We start from the raw sequence: 5758 nt of genomic DNA, 5'->3' as shown, positions 1-5758 counted from the left end.
GCCTTTCCACGTACACAACCACCAGATCCGGGAGCCGAGTTCCGCCCAGGCGGAAGGACGGAGGCGGTAGCGTGAAGCCACATCCGGGAGCGGAGCGGAGCCCTTAGTTACCAGCCGCCTCTGGGTTTCATGGCCGCTCTCAGCTGACGGACGCGATCTGCGCCGAGGCCCAGACCTCCGGGAGCGACCGGAGCCGCGTGTGCCTCTCTCTAATGCCGGCGGCTAGGCCTCACACTTATTTCTCTTGGTACTCAAAAAATAGTTGACCAGTTCTCGCCTGGCCTGGATGTCTATGCCTGACTTGATGGGGACGGTCCCCAGGTCCTGGAACATTTACAGATGAAACCACCACCCTCCCAACCTAGTTCTGTCATCTGAATGGCGGTCATCAGCACACTCCTATGTTAAGAGGTGGGGCTTTAAGGAACTTTCTGGGTCACGAAATGACTGTGACACCCACGGGAAAGAGATGAATGCCTTATTAAGAGGTGCCTATACCCTCTCAAGCATAACATACCAAGGTCACGCCTGCATGAACTAGAACTAGATGGCTCTCATCAGCTGTGCTCGTCTTGGACCTCCCTGTCACAAGAACAGTAAAAATCAAGTTTCTGTAGCCTATGAGCCAGCCACTTTATGGCAGTTTGTAACGGCCAGTTTGGATGGATTAAGCCACTTGGCAAGCAATAAAATATTAACCCATCAGTACATACTGTGCACACTGCCTAAAAGATAAAGCTTGTATGCTTTCTTTCCCACACTTGGTCATGGGAGAAAATTTAAAGTCGATGGCCTTCCTTGTCCAGTCAACAGCTGTTTGGTTTGGTTCTAATAATGCTAAAGAAAAAATTTCTACCAGCATTTAAGGGCTAAATTTAATTCAGACATCAGCTCTTTGTGAAAAGAGAATCCTACCCTACACAAAGAACCACGGGTACTTAAGGAATGCCGAAGCTAGGAATTGGGTAAAATCTTCCCCTGGGAAGATCACACCAATTGGCTACACACTACCAAATAATCAGCCCTGAAAACATTATACAGACTGATAGGGTTGTACTAATTAATGTACTTGAGAACGCATATGTATACACACTTATATACTTAACAGTTAATAAAAGAGACTTAATTTGAAAGAGAGCACTAGAGATCTATGAAAAAGTTCAGAGGGACGAAAGGGAAAGGGGAAATGTAATTTTATCCCCCAAAACATTCCCTAGGACTACCAGAGCTACTAACAGGATGGCTTAAAATGACAGAAGTCTGAAGCTGTTCACTGGAGCAGTCCTCCCTCTGAAATCCTCATTGGAAAATGCACCATGCTTCTCCTAGCTTCAAGTCTGCAGTCAATCCTTTTGTTCCCTGGTTAGATACAGCACTCCATTTTCTAATCTCCCTCCCACATCTCTCTCACCTCTTCTAATAGGGATGCCTACCTTATCAGAGTGGGTCCTCTGTATTTGAGAGTGACCACATCCTATTCAATTATATCTGCAATGACCCTAAGGAAGGAAGGAAGGAAGGAAGGAGGGAGAGAGGGAGGGAGGGAGGGAGGAAGGAAGGAAGGAAGGAAGGAAGGAAGGAAGGAAGGAAGGAAGGAAGGAAGGAAGGTTGGTTAGTTGCATCCTTAAGGGCTTAAGAGCCCTATTCTGGTTTAGGGCTGGCATTTGGTAGTATGTACATTCTGTTTTAAAGGGCAATGGCACCACCCTTAGACCTCTTAATAGGGTGCTAATCCTTTTTCCACGGGTGTCACCTAGTGACAAAGAATGACTGAACTAAAATTTCCTTTGACAATTATTTTCACACAATTTTCCATGTATCTACCAACTCATTCTAAGAGCTCTGTACAACACATTATCTGCGTATCTGTTGTTCTGCACTGCAAGGAGCTAAGCTATAAGACTTTTCCTTAACAACAAAAAAAATTCATATCCATGGCAAGTTATTATCTTCAAGTAACTTTATCCCACAGTATTACATTTCTGAGCATGTTAATGACAGGCTAGTGGCTAGAGGATGCTTCTGTTGAACCCAGGTCCTAGTTCTTTGAAGATCTATGTGTACCTGAAAAGAACGAAGTGGGGAGTGGGGATGGGAGGGGGGGGGTGTCACAGAAGGAGAGCCAGAAGACAAAGCTGAGGGTGGAGCAAATCAGGCAAACAGGAAAAGCCAGATCATGAAGCAAGAGAGAGGAGCCCGAGAGTGGGAAAGCCACAAGACGAGGACACCCCAGAATCTCAGCAAGCCAAAGAGTGCCCTGTGCCAATGTCGCAGGCTGAGGAAAGCGAGGAGGAGGTGGTTTTCATAAAAAGAAACGTGTAGGATGTGTTGCTATGAGTGGCAAAAATGGTAGTGAAAAGGTTGAAGGAGGTTCCAAAGGGTCTTATGTCCTCTAACTTTAATGCATTTGTCCTTGGACCCTGACTTCTCTGCAGAGAGTATTGCAGGCCTTGCCTGCTCTGGTAGATTTTGCAAGCCCTGTGTTTTAACTTTAATTTTGCTTATCAGTATATCATTATCTTTATCAGAAGCCTCTAGTCTTCAAACATCACTCTGTCAGCACAGGGTTTCAACTCATGTGCATGTACATAAAGTATATAGATCCACAGGAAAAATATATTTGCACATTGTGCTAATTCTTGGTAATTAAACAGGTTGTATAATTGTACTAAGTAACCCAATTCCTTTCAAAGAGCTTAGCTGAGTATGTAAGGAGTTGAGGCCTATTAGAATTCCTGTCTCAATACTTCTAAATGCACAGCACTGGGCCAATGACAGAAACCTTCCAAAGTTGTTTTCCAAGTTTTATGATGAAAACATTGTTGCCTTTTATTTTATTACAGCATCTTTATGAAGGAGGCACTCAGTGTTAATAATCTTCACCTTTAAAAAGACTCAGCTTTTAGAATGCAAATGCAGGCAGATCTGAGTTTCAGGCAAGTCTTGTCTACATAGTATGTTCCAGGACAGCCAAAGCTACATAGTAAGACCCTGTCTTGAAAAAATAAAGAGGGGGGGGGGCGGGGGATGGAGGCTTGTTGTTTTGCAACACATTATTATAATCCAGTACAGAAAGAGGTAGGGAAAGAGGGTCACAAGTTAAAACCAGCTTATACTGCACAATGAGACCTTATCTTATTAAAAGGAAGGAAGGAAGGAAGGAAGGAAGGAAGGAAGGAAGGAAGGAAGGAAGGAAGGAAGGAAGGGGGAGGGGGAAGGGAGAGGGGAAGGGAGAGAGAGAGAGAGAGAGGGAGGGAGAGAGAGAAGGAAGAAAGGGAAGGGGAAAAAGGGGAAGGGAAAGGAGAAGGAAGGAAAGAAAAAAAAAAGAAAAGAGAGACATTAAACACCCTTACTCATCAAGGAAATGCAAATCAAAACCACCCTGAAATTCCACCTCACTAGTCAGAATGGCTAAGATGAAAAACTCCGGTGACAGCAGATGTTGGCAAGGATGTGGAGAAAGAGGAACACTCTTCCATTGCTGATTGGTCTGCAAGCTGGTACAACCACTCTGGAAATCAGTCTGGCAGTTCCCTCAGAAAATTAGATATAGTACTACCTGAGGACCCAGCTATACCACTCCTGAGCATATACCCAGAAGATGCTCCAACACATAAGAAAGATACATACTCCACTATGTTCATAGAAGCCTTATTTATAATAGAAGCTAGAAAAAACCCAGATGTCCTTCAACAGAGGAATGGATACAGAAAATGTGGTACATTTACACAATGGAGTGCTACTCAGCTTTTAAAAACACTGACTTCATGAAATTCTTAGGCAAATGGATGGAACTAGAAAATATCATCCTGAGTGAGATAACCCAGTCACAAAAGAATGCACATGACACACACTCACTGATAAGTGGTTATTAGCCCAAAAGCTTGGAATATCCAAGATACAATTCACAGACCATATGAAGCTCAAGAAGAAGGAAGACCAAAGTATGGATACTTCAGTCCTTCTTAGAAGGGGGAACAAAATACTCACAGGAGGTAGAGAGTGGGAGAGACTTGAGAGGAAGAGAGGAGGGGGAGGGGGGAGAAGGGGGACAGGATAAGGTATAGGAGGAGACAGGGATGATATGCAGAGGGTCAGGACTTTGAACAGAGGTGTGTAGCAACAGGGGATGGGGAAATGGGGGTAGCCACCAGAAAGACCCAGATGCCAGGAAAGCAAGAGGCTCCCAGGACCCAATGGGGATGAGATTAACTGAAATGCCCAACAAAGGGGAGGGAGAACCTGTAGAGACCCCCTCCAGTAGACAGACATGGCTCCCAGTTGAGGGACGAGGCCACCCCCCACCTCAAAAATATTAATCCAGAATTCCTCCTGTCAAAAGGAAATGCAGGGACAAAGACTGGAGCAGAGACTGAAGGAAAGGTCACCCAGAGACTGCCCCACCTAGAGTTCCATCCAATCTGCAGAAACCAAACCCAGACACTATTGATCATACCAAGAAGAGCTTGCTGACAGGAGCCTGGTATAGCTGTCCCAAGAGGCTCTGCAAGAACCTGACCAATGCAGATGGTTGCAGCTAAACATCAGATTGAGCACAGGGACCCAAATGGGGGAGTTTGAGCAAGGACTGGAGGAGCTGAAGGGGTTTGCAACCCATAGGAAGAACAAAAATTAACCAACCAGACCTCCCCCCAGCCCCTCCCACCCACCCCCACCCCCGCCAAGCTCCCAGGGACTAAACCACCAACCAAAGAGTACACATGTAGGGACCTATGGCTCCAGGCTCATAGGTAGCATAGGATGGCATTGTCTGGCATCAATAGGAGAAGAGGCCCTTGGCCTGTGAAGGCTCGATTCCCCCAGAGTAGAAGAATGCCAGGGCGGTGAGGTGGGAGTGGGTGGGTGGGAGGGGGAGCATCCTCATAGAAGCAGGGAGGGGAGATTAGGATGGGGGGGTTCCGAAGTGCAAACAAGGAAAGGGGAAAACATATGAAATGTAAATACATAAAATATGCAATAAAAATTTTTTAAAAAGAAAATTAAAAGAGGCTTATTGGAAATACAGCTTAGTGAAGGAATATTGGCCTAGTACAAGACCTTAAATCTGATACTAGAAAGAACCATAAAGAAAAAATTGTGTTAATTCTGTAGCATTTTGAGTAAAGCATATAAATGTACCCTATGTGGGTTTTTTGTTTGCTTGTTTGTTTGGTTGGGTTTTTTTGTTGTTTTGTTTTGTTTTTTCAAGACAGGGTTTTCTCTGTGTAGCCCTGGCTGTCCTGGAACTCACTTTGTAGACCAGGCTGGCCTCGAACTCAGAAATCCGCCTGCCTCTGCCTCCCAACTGCTGGGATTAAAGGGGTGCACCACCACCACCCAGCTTGGTTTTATAATGAACTAAATTTGTCAACAGGGAGCTGGAAACTGGGGTATAGCTCCGTGATGGAGCACTTGACTAACGTGGGAGGTCCTAGTTATATCCCTGCATCATTTCTCCACCAGAAAGAAAGAAGACAGAGGCAGATTCCACCCACTAAGTCTGAATAAAAAATTGCAACTAAATAAAAAACAAAGAATGAAAATCAGGTACTATTTGTCCCCACATTAAAACATTACAACTGCATTTTTTTAGTATTTGTGCTCCACTTTGATTTTAGCATTTTTTGAAGAAAAAAAAGGCATGCTAAGAGAGAGACTCTACTATAAAAATTAAGTCATTCCATTTCATTTACTAGTTAGAACGAGTGAACCTAGTCTGTACTATGTAAATCACTATAATAAAATTTTAAAAATTTAA

Source organism: Mus caroli, unplaced genomic scaffold (assembly GCF_978045245.1).
Source record: "Mus caroli unplaced genomic scaffold, Mus_caroli_1 scaffold_7, whole genome shotgun sequence".
Taxonomy (NCBI): Eukaryota; Metazoa; Chordata; class Mammalia; order Rodentia; family Muridae; genus Mus; species Mus caroli.
This window is presented reverse-complemented; position numbering follows the sequence as displayed.